The sequence below is a fragment of the Panthera onca genome, chromosome A2 (assembly GCF_046562875.1).
Source record: "Panthera onca isolate mPanOnc1 chromosome A2, mPanOnc1 haplotype 2, whole genome shotgun sequence".
NCBI lineage: Eukaryota > Metazoa > Chordata > Mammalia > Carnivora > Felidae > Panthera > Panthera onca.
The window spans coordinates 116475874-116486670 of NC_138340.1; the positions used below are offsets into that span (position 1 = coordinate 116475874).

The 10797-nt window shown below is 39.6% G+C and overlaps 1 pseudogene; it reads left to right on the forward strand.

Annotated features, from left to right (window-relative positions):
- The first annotated feature begins 9023 nt into the window (after nt 1–9023).
- Nucleotides 9024–9165, forward strand: LOC132679973 (small nucleolar RNA SNORA70; annotated as a pseudogene).
- The last annotated feature ends 1632 nt before the right edge of the window (nt 9166–10797 follow it).

A 10797-nucleotide genomic window follows, 5' to 3' on the forward strand; every position in this document is an offset into this window, starting at 1 on the left:
ACATTTCAGTGGTTCCCCTTTTTGGCTATTATGAACAATGTTGCTCTGAACACTAATGTACATATTTTTGTATGGCTGTATGATTTTAAAATCTCTTGGATGTATAGCTAGGAATGGAATTGCTAGGGAATATGGTAACTTTATGCTTAACCTTTTGAGCAACTTCCAGTCTTTTCCAAAGTGACTACACCAACCACCAGCACTGTATGAAGGTTATATTCCCACCAGCAGTGCCTGAGAGTTCCAGTTTTTCCACATCCTCACCAACATTTGGTATGAGTTGGCTTTTGATAATAGCCATCGTAGTACAAGTATACAGTGGTGTCTTTGGTTTTGATTAGTTTTTCCTCTAGATGGCTAACAATGTTGAACATCTTTTAATTTGTTTATCGGCCATTTGCATATCTTTTGGGAGAAATGTCTGTTCAGATTCATTGCCTATTCAATTATATAGAGTTTTGTTTGTTTGTTTTGCATTATTGAGATGTAAGAGTTCTTTATTCTGAATACAGGTCCCTTATCAGCTACATTATTTGCGAATATTTTCTTCCATTCTTTTTACTTTCTTTTTTTTTCTTTTTTTTAATATATGAAATTTATTGTCAAATTGGTTTCCATAAAACACCCAGTGCTCATCCCAAAAGATACCCTCTTCAATGCTAATCACCTACCCTTCCCTCCCTCCCACCCCCCAATCAACCCTCAGTTTGTTCTCAGTTTTTAATAGATAATGCTTTGGCTTATGCCAAAATGCTTATGCTTTGGCTCTCTTCCACTCTAACCTCTTTTTTTTTCCTTCCCCTCCCCCATGGGTTTCTGTTAAGTTTCTCAGGATCCAAATAAGAGTGAACACATATGGTATCTGTCTTTCTCTGTATGGCTTATTTTACTTAGCATCACACTTTCCAGTTCCATCCACGTTGCTACAAAGGGCCATATTTCATTCTTTCTCATTGCCATGTAGTACTCCATTGTGTATATAAACCACAATTTCTTTATCCATTCATCAGTTGATGGACATTTAGGCTTTTTCCACAATTTGGCTATTGTTGAGAGTGCTGCTATAAACATTGGGGTGCAAGTGCCCCTATGCATCAGTACTCCTGTATCCCTTCGGTAAATTCCTAGCAGTGCTACTGCTGGGTCATAGGGTAGGTCTATTTTTAATTTTCTGAGGAACCTCCACACTGTTTTCCAGAGCATCTGCTCCAGTTTGCATTCCCACCAACAGTGCAAGAGGGTTCCCGCTTATCCATATCCTCGCCAGCATCTATAGTCTCCTGATTTGTTCATTTTGGCCACTCTGGCTGGCGTGAGGTGGAATCTGAGTGTGGTTTTGATTTGTATTTCCCTGATGAGGAGCGATGTTGAGCATCTTTTCATGTGCCTGTTGGCCCTCTGAATGTCTTCTTTAGAGAAGTGTCTATTCATGTTTTCTGCCCATTTCTTCACTGGATTAATTTGTTTTTTGGGTGTGGAGTTTGGTGAGCTCTTTATCGATTTTGGATACTAGCCCTTTGTCCGATATGTCATTTGCAAATATCTTTTCCTTTCCCATTCCGTTGGTTGCCCTTTAGTTTTGTTGATTGTTTCCTTTGCTGTGCAGAAGCTTTTTATCTTCATGAGGTCCCAATAGTTCATTTTTGATTTTAATTCCCTTGCCTTTGGGGATGTGTCAAGTAAGAAATTGCTGCGCCTGAGGTCAGAGAGGTCTTTTCCTGCTTTCTCCTCTAGGGTTTTGATGGTTTCCTGTTTCACATTCAGGTCCTTTATCCATTTTGAGTTTATTTTTGTGAATGGTGTAAGAAAGTGGTCTAGTTTCATTCTTCTGCATGTTGCTGTCCAGTCCTCCCAGCACCATTTGTTAAAGAGACTGTCTTTTTTCCATTGGATATCCTTTCCTGCTTTGTCAAAGATTAGTTGGCCATACTTTTGAGGGTCTAATTCTGGGGTTTCTATTCTATTCCATTGGTCTATGTGTCTGTTTTTGTGCCAATACCATTCTGTCTTGATGATGACAGCTTTGTAGTAGAGGCTAAAGTCTGGGATTGTGATGCCTCCTGCTTTGGTCTTCTTCTTCAAAATTACTTTGGCTATTCGGGGCCTTTTGTGGTTCCATATGAATTTTAGGATTGCTTGTTCTAGCTTCGAGAAGAATGCTGGTGCAATTTTGATTGGGATTGCATTGAATGTGTAGATAGCTTTGGGTAGTATTGACATTTTAACAAATTTATTCTTCCAACCTATGAGCACGGAATGTTTTTCCATTTCTTTATATCTTCTTCAATTTCCTTCATAAGCTTTCTATAGTTTTCAGCATACAGATCTTGTACATCTTTGGTTAGATTTATTCTTAGGCATTTTATGTTTCTTGGTGCAATTGTGAATGGGATCAGTTTCTTTATTTGTCTTTCTGTTGCCTCATTAGTGTATAAGAATGCAACTGATTTCTGTACATTGACTTTGTATCCTGAGACTTTGCTGAATTCATGTATCAGTTCTAGCAGACTTTTGGTGGAGTCTATCGGATTTTCCATGTATAATATCATGTCATCTACAAAAAGTGAAAGCTTGACTTCATCTTTGCCAATTTTGATGCCTTTGATTTCCTTTTGTTGTCTGATTGCTGATGCTAGCACTTCCAACACTATGTTAAACAACAGCGGTGAGAGCGGACATCCCTGTCGTGTTCCTGATCTCAGGGGGAAAGCTCTCAGTTTTTCCCCATTGAGGATGATATTAGCTGTGGGCTTTTCATAAATGGCTTTTATGATGTTTAAGTATGTTCCTTCTATCCCGACTTTCTTGAGGGTTTTTATTAAGCAAGGATGCTGAATTTTGTCAAATGCTTTTTCTGCATCGATTGACAGGATCATATGATTCTTATCTTTTCTTTTATTAATGTGATGTATCACATTGATTGATTTGCGAATGTTGAACCAGCCCTGCATCCCAGGAATGAATCCCACTTGATCATGGTGAATAATTCTTTTTATAAGCTGTTGAATTCGACTTGCTAGTATCTTATTGAGAATTTTTGCATCCATATTCATCAGGGATATTGGCCTGTAGTTCCCTTTTTCTACTGGGTCTCTGTCTGGTTTAGGAATCAAAGTAATACTGGCTTCATAGAATGAGTCTGGAAGTTTTCCTTCCCTTTCTATTTTTTGGAATAGCTTGACAAGGATAGGTATTATCTCTGCTTTAAATGTCTGGTAGAACTCCCCTGGGAAGCCATCTGGTCCTGGACTCTTATTTGTTGGGAGATTTTTGATAACTGATTCAATTTCTTTGCTGGTTATGGGTCTGTTCAAACTTTCTATTTCCTCCTATTTGAGTTTTGGAAGTGTGTGGGTGTTTAGGAATTTGTCCATTTCTTCCAGGTTGTCCAGTTTGTTGGCATATAATTTTTCATAGTATTCCCTAATAATTGCTTGTATTTCTGAGAGATTGGTTGTAAAAATTCCATTTTCAGTCATGATTTTATCTATTTGGGTCATCTCCCTTTTCTTTTTGAGAAGCCTGGCTAGAGGTTTATCAATTTTGTTTATTTTTTCAAAGAACCAACTCTTGGTTTCATTGATCTGCTCTACAGTTTTTTTAGATTCTATATTGTTTACTTCTGCTCTGATCTTTATTATTTCTCTTCTTCTGCTGGGTTTAGGGTGTCTTTGCTGCTCTGCTTCTATTTCCTTTAGGTGTGCTGTTAGATTTTGTATTTGGGATTTTTCTTGTTTCTTGAGATAGACCTGGATTGCAATGTATTTTCCTCTCCAGACTGCCTTTGCTGCATCCCAAAGCGTTTGGATTGTTGTATTTTCATTTTCGTTTGTTTCCATATATTTTTTAATTTCTTCTTTAATTGCCTGGTTGACCCATTCATTCTTTAGTAGGGTGTTCTTTAACCTCCATGCTTTTGGAGGTTTTCCAGACTTTTTCTGTGGTTGATTTCAAGCTTCATTGCATTGTGGTCCGAAAGTATGCATGGTATGATCTCAATTCTTGTATACTTATGAAGGGCTGTTTTGTGACCCAGTATATGATCTATCTTGGAGAATGTTCCATGTGCACTCAAGAAGAAAGTATATTCTGTTGCTTTAGGATGCAGAGTTCTAAATATATCTGTCAAGTCCATCTGATCCAATGTATCATTCTGGGCCCTTGTTTCTTTATTGACCATGTGTCTAGATGATCTATCTGTTGTTGTAAGTGGGGTATTAAAGTCCCCTGCAATTACCACATTCTTGTCAATAAGGTTGCTTATGTTTGTGAGTAATTGTTTTATGTATTTGGGGGCTCCTGTATTTGGCTCATAGACATTTATAATTGTTAGTTCTTCTTGATGGATAGACCCTGTAATTATTATATAATGCCCCTCTTTATCTCTTATTACAGCCTCTAATTTAAAGTCTAGTTTGTCTGATATAAGTATGGCTACTCCAGCTCTCTCTTGACTTCCAGTAGCATGATAAATAGTTCTCCATCCCCTCACTTTCAGTCTGAAAGTGTCCTCAGGTCTAAAATGAGTCTCTTGTAGACAGCAAATAGATGGGTCTTGTTTTTTTATCCATTCTGAGACCCTATGTCTTTTGGTTGGCGCATTTATTCCATTTACATTCAGAGTTATTATAGAAAGATATGGGTTTTGGGGCGCCTGGGTGGCGCAGTCGGTTAAGCGTCCGACTTCAACCAGGTCACGATCTCGCGGTCTGTGAGTTCGAGCCCCGCGTCAGGCTCTGGGCTGATGGCTCGGAGCCTGGAGCCTGTTTCCGATTCTGTGTCTCCCTCTCTCTCTGCCCCTCCCCCGTTCATGCTCTGTCTCTCTCTGTCCCAAAAATAAATAAAAAACGTTGAAAAAAAAAAAAAAAAAAAAAAAAAAGAAAGATATGGGTTTAGAGTCATTGTGATGTCCGTAGGTTTCATGCTTGTAGCGATGTCTCTGGTACTTTGTCTCACAGGATGCCCCTTAGGATCTCTTGTAGGGCTGGTTTAGTGGTGATGAATTCCTTCAGTTTTTGTTTGTTTGGGAAGACCTTTATCTCTCCTTCTATTCTAAATGACAGATTTGCTGGATAGAGGATTCTTGGCTGCATATTTTTTTTTCTGTTCATCACATTGAAGATTTCCTGCCATTCCTTTCTGGCCTGCCAAATTTCAGTAGAGAGATCTGTCACGAGTCTTATCGGTCTCCCTTAATATGTTAGAGCACGTTTATCCCTAGCTGCTTTCAGAATTTTCTCTTTATCCTTGTATTTTGCCAGTTTCACTATGATATGTCGTGCAGAAGATCGATTCAAGTTACTTACATCTGAAGGGAGTTCTCTGTGCCTCTTGGATTTCAATGCCTTTTTCCTTCTCCAGATCAGGGAAGTTCTCAGCTATTATTTCTTCAAGTATACCTTCAGCACCTTTCCCTCTCTCTTCCTCCTCTGGAATACCAATTATGCGTAGATTATTTCTCTTTAGTGCATCACTTAGTTCTCTAATTTTCCCCTCATACTCCTGGATTTTTTTATCTCTCTTTTTCTCAGCTTCTTCTTTTTCCATAATTTTATCTTCTAGTTCACCTGTTCTCTCCTCTGCCTCTTCAATCCAAGATGTGGTCGTCTCCATTTTATTTTGCAGCTCATTAATAGCATTTTTTAGCTCCTCCTGGCTGTTCCTTAGTCCTTTGATCTCTGTAGCAATAGATTCTCTGCTGTCCTTTGTACTGTTTTCAAGCCCAGCGATTAATTTTATGACTATTATTCTAAATTCACTTTCTGTTATATTGTTTGAATCGTTTTTGATCAGTTCATTAGCTGTCGTTATTTCCTGGAGGGTTTTTTGAGGGGAATTCTTCTGTTTCATCATTTTGGATAGTCCCTGGAGTGGTGCAGAACTGCAGGTCACTTCCCTGTGCTGTCTTGAATAACTTGCGTTGGTGGGCGGGGCCGCAGTCAGACTTGATGTCTGCCCCCAGCCCACTGCTCGGGCCGCAGTCAGACTGGTGTTTACCTTCTCTTCCCCTCTCCTAGGGGCGGGATTCACTGTAGGGTGGCATGGCCCATCTGGGCTACTTGCACACTGCCAGACTTGTGGTGCTGGGGATCTGGCATATTAGCTGGGGTGGATCAGCAAGGTGCACAGGGGTGGGAGGGGCAGGCTCAGCTCGCTTATCCTTCAGTGATCTGCTTCGGGAGGCAGTCAGACCTGCCACCGGAGGGATGGATCCACAGAAGCACAGCGTTGGGTGTTTGCACGGTGCAAGCAAGTTCCCTGACAGGAACTGGTTCCCTTTGGGATTTTGGCTGGGGGATGGGCAAGGGAGATGGCGCTGGGGAGCGCCTTTGTTCCCTGCCAAGCTGAGCTCTGTCATCCAGGGCTCAACAACTCTCCCTCCCGTTGTCCTCTAGCCCTCCCGCTCTCCGAGCAGATCTATTAACTTATAACCTTCCAGATGTTAAGTCCCGCTTGCTATCCGAACACACTCCATCCGGCCCCTCCGCTTTTGCAAGCCAGACTTGGGGGCTCTGCTTTGCCGGTGGGCTGCCCCTCCACCCCGGCTCCCTCCTGCCAGTCCGTGTAGCGCGCACTGCCTCTCCGCCCTTCCTACCCTCTTCCGTGGGCCTCTCGTCTATGCTTGGCTCTGGAGAATCCGTTCTGCTAGTCTTCTGGCAGTTTTCTGGGTTATTTAGGCAGGTGTGGGTGGAATCTAAGTGATTCGCAGGACGCAGTGAGCCCAGCGTCCTCCTACGCCACCATCTTCCCAGAAGCCTCTTTTTTTACTTTCTTGATGGCATCCTTGGAAGTATGAAATATTTTAATTATGATGGAGTCCAATTTATTCTTTCTTTGGGTTTTTGGTGTCATATTTAAGAAGATTTTGCTTGACTCAAGGTTACAAAGTTTTACTCCTATATTTTCTAAGAGTTTTCTATTTGTTTAGTCTTACATTTAGGTCTTTGATCCATTTTGAGTTAATTTTTGTGTATGGTGTAAGGAAGGGATACAACCTCATTCTTTGACATGTGGATATCTAGTTTTCCTACTACCATTTGTTGAAAGGACTATTTTTCACTATTGAATTGTCTTGGTACACTTGTTGAAAACAAACTGACCATAAATGTGAGAGATTATATCAGTACTCTCAATTCTTTTCCATTAATCTGTATGTCTGTCCTTATGCCAATATCACAGTATCTTGACTATGTAGCTTTGTAATTAGTTTTGAAATCAGGGAGTGTGATTTTTTTCAACTTTGTTCTTTTTCAGGATTGTTCAGATATTCTGGGTCCTTTGCATTTTCATGTAAATCTTAGGATCTGTTTTCATTTCTGCAAAAGGTCATCCTGAATTGTGGGAGTAATGACATAGAAGTGTAGATCAATTTGTGAATAATGCTGTCTTAACAAAATTATTAAGTCTTTTGTTCTAAGAACATGGAATGTCATTCCACTTAGGTCTTCTTCAGTTTATTTCAACAATATTTTGAAGTTTTCAGCATTTAAGATGTATACTTCTTGTGTTAAATTTATTTCTAAGTATTTTTTGGTGCTATTATAAATGGGTTGGTTTTCTTGTTTGCTTTCAACTATTGTATAGAAGAAAAGCAAGGTATATATAAGAAGTAGAATGATGTTTTAGAGTTATTATAAAATGTTATATGATCATTTAGTGTCCAAAAATGTGTACCCTCATAAAAAATTAAAATAAAACCCACTGATGGGGCACCTGGATGGCTCAGTGGGTTAAGTGGCCAACTTCGGCTCAGGTCATGATTGCGTGGTTTGTGAGTTCCAGCCCTGCATCCTGCTCTGTGCTGACAGCTCAGAGCCTGGAGCCTGCTTCGGATTCTGTGTCTCCCAATCTCTCTCTGCCACTCCCCCACTTGAGCACACATGCACACTCTCTCTCTTAGAAATAATAAAAATGAATAAATAAATAAGTCCCACTGAAACTAAATACATTACTCAATGAGAGGGACAGAACCACCAGAAAGACCAGTTTTTCTTATTAGATAACATCCTTCACTTCTAACAATGGGCTCCAAAAATTTAAAAGGCTATGAATTAATGAATTGATCAAAGATGGAATGGGCCACCTCAGGTATTTTGACTCAATGAGAATGTTTAGAAATAATAAGACTTTTTTCAGCTTCTAGATTCTACCCTATATGTTAGCATGACCTGAACAAGTACATAATTTCTCTGGGCCCCAGTTACTTCAGCTGCAAAATAAAAGGATGGGACCAGGTGACCACCAAGTTGTCTTCTAATAATGTTTCCAGATTGTCAGCTTATTAAATTTAAGTGACAAAAATTAAGGGCAAATGATAATTTCTGCACCCAAATAGATACACTCTTCCTAAGAAAGCAATGTACACAAAAAATTTTGTCCCTCCCAAGGTTATATGCTAATGCTTTCCCATTACGTTTGATGCCTATGGTCAAAATCTATAAATATACTCATTAGCCTTCTTTCCTAATTTTTATCTTCATTTTCTATGAACTTTGTATATTTACTTATAGTCCACGTGTTATATCCCCTTCCTTTTTGCTCATTTTAACATTTAAATACCTTTGGTGCCTAACTTGGCCCCTGACCATTTTCCAACTCAGAACCTCCTATGTGGAAAGCAAGGTAGAGTACTGTCTAAGTAGTACATTGTCATTTATAACAGCTGGAGAAAGTCTCCAAGGTTCCTAATGTCCCTTACTTGTTTATCAATTATAGAAAAATTTTTTATAAATGACTGAGATAACACTGAATACAAACAGGAAACATGCTTGACTTTAAATTTATAATAAATCAATGGATTTTTGAAAAATTCATCATGTGCTATCCTCTAGAACTGGAAAACATAATAAAAATAGTTTTTAAAGTATAACATAAGTCTAATTATAATTTTTAACCATTAAAGTTACAGGCACTGAGCATCTGAAACGGGAAGTGATGGAAACAAATAACAAAGAGCGGGCAGAATAGATGATTGTGTGATGGAGGCTTTGGAGAAGGCGTGAAACATATATACACTGAGGGCTCTGAAAATAATCTTTGACTAAGAAACCACTTTGCTTAGGAGATGAATAGATAAGTGTGCAATGGCTGCGAACAGCAGCCTCCTTGGTAGTGTATGCAGCCTGTTGGTTGTACGGGTTGCCCTAAGGGACCTTGGAGACAGTTTTGTTCCAGTGGACATTGAGGGTTGGCCTCATGCTTTCTCCAATCTAGGCTCCAGACAGGTATGCGGGGTGCCTTTGGAAAACCCCAGGGCACGGTGGCCAGGGTCCACATTGGCCAAGTCATCATGTCCATCCGTACCAAGTTGCAGAACAAGGAGCATGTGATTGAGGCCCTGCGTAGGGCCAAGTTCAAGTTCCCTGGCCACCAGAAGATCCACATTTCCAAGAAGTGGGGCTTTACTAAGTTTAACGCGGACGAATTTGAAGACATGGTGGCTGAAAAGTGGCTCATCCCAGATGGCTGTGGGGTCAAATACATCCCTAATTGTGGCCCCTTGGACAAATGGCGGGCTCTGCACTCATGAGAACCTCAGCACTGCCCTTCCCCATTCATGCCCACCAATAAATCCTGCTTCCTGTCAAAAAAAAAAAAAAAAAAAAGGAGATGACTAGATAGATGGATAGAGATAATCTCCTAGGCAAATGGCAATAGGAACTTTGGAGACCTTTCCTTGGGCATTAGAAATCAGAGCATGGCACAAAAATAGACACATAGATCAATAGAACAGAATAAAAACCCAGAAATGAACACACAACTATATGGTCAGTTAATCTTCAACAAAGCAGGAAAGAATACCCAATGGAAAAAAACAGTCTCTTCAATGAATGGTGTTGGGAAAACTAAACAGCAGCATGCAAAAGAATGAAACTAGACTACTTTATTTCACCATACACAAAAATAAATTAAAAATGGATAAAAGACTTAAATGTGAGACAGGAAACCATTAAAATCCTAGAGGAGAACACAGGCAGCAACCTCTTTGACAACAGCTGCAGCACTTCTTACAAGACATGTCTCTGGAGACAAGGGAAACAAAGGGAAATATGAACTATTGGGACTTCATCAAGATAAAAAGCTTCTGCACAGAGAAGGAAACAGTCAACAAAACTAAAAGGCAGCATTCATAATGGGAGAAGATATTTGCAAATGACATATCTGATAAAGGGCTAGTGTCCAAAATATATAAAGAACTTACAAAACTCAACACACCCTCAAAAATAATCTAATTTAAAAATGGGCAGAAGACATGAACAGACATTTCTCCAAAGACATCCAGATGGCCAACAGACACATTAAAAGATGCTCAACATCACTCATCATCAGGGAAATGCAAATTAAAACTACAGTGAAATACCACTTCACACCTGTCAGAATGGCTAAAATTAACAATACGAGAAACAACAGGTTTTGGCAAAAGGGGAACGTTCTTACACTGTTGGTAGGAATGCAAACTGGTGCAGCCACTTTGTAAAACAGTATAGAGATTCCTCAAAAAGTTAAAAATAGAATTACCTTATAATTCAGCAATTTTACTACTAGGTATTTACCCAAAAAATACAAAAATACTAATTCAAAGGGTATGTGCACCCTGATGTTTATAGCAGCATTATCTACAATAGCCAAATTATGGAAAGAGCCCAAACATCCATCGACTGATGAATGGGTAAGGAAGATATGGTATAGGGGTGCCCAGGTGGCTCCGCTGGTTGAGCATCTGATTCTTGATCTTGGCTCAGGTCATGATCTCACAATTTGTAAGTTCGAGCCTGATGTTGGGCTCTGTGCTAACAG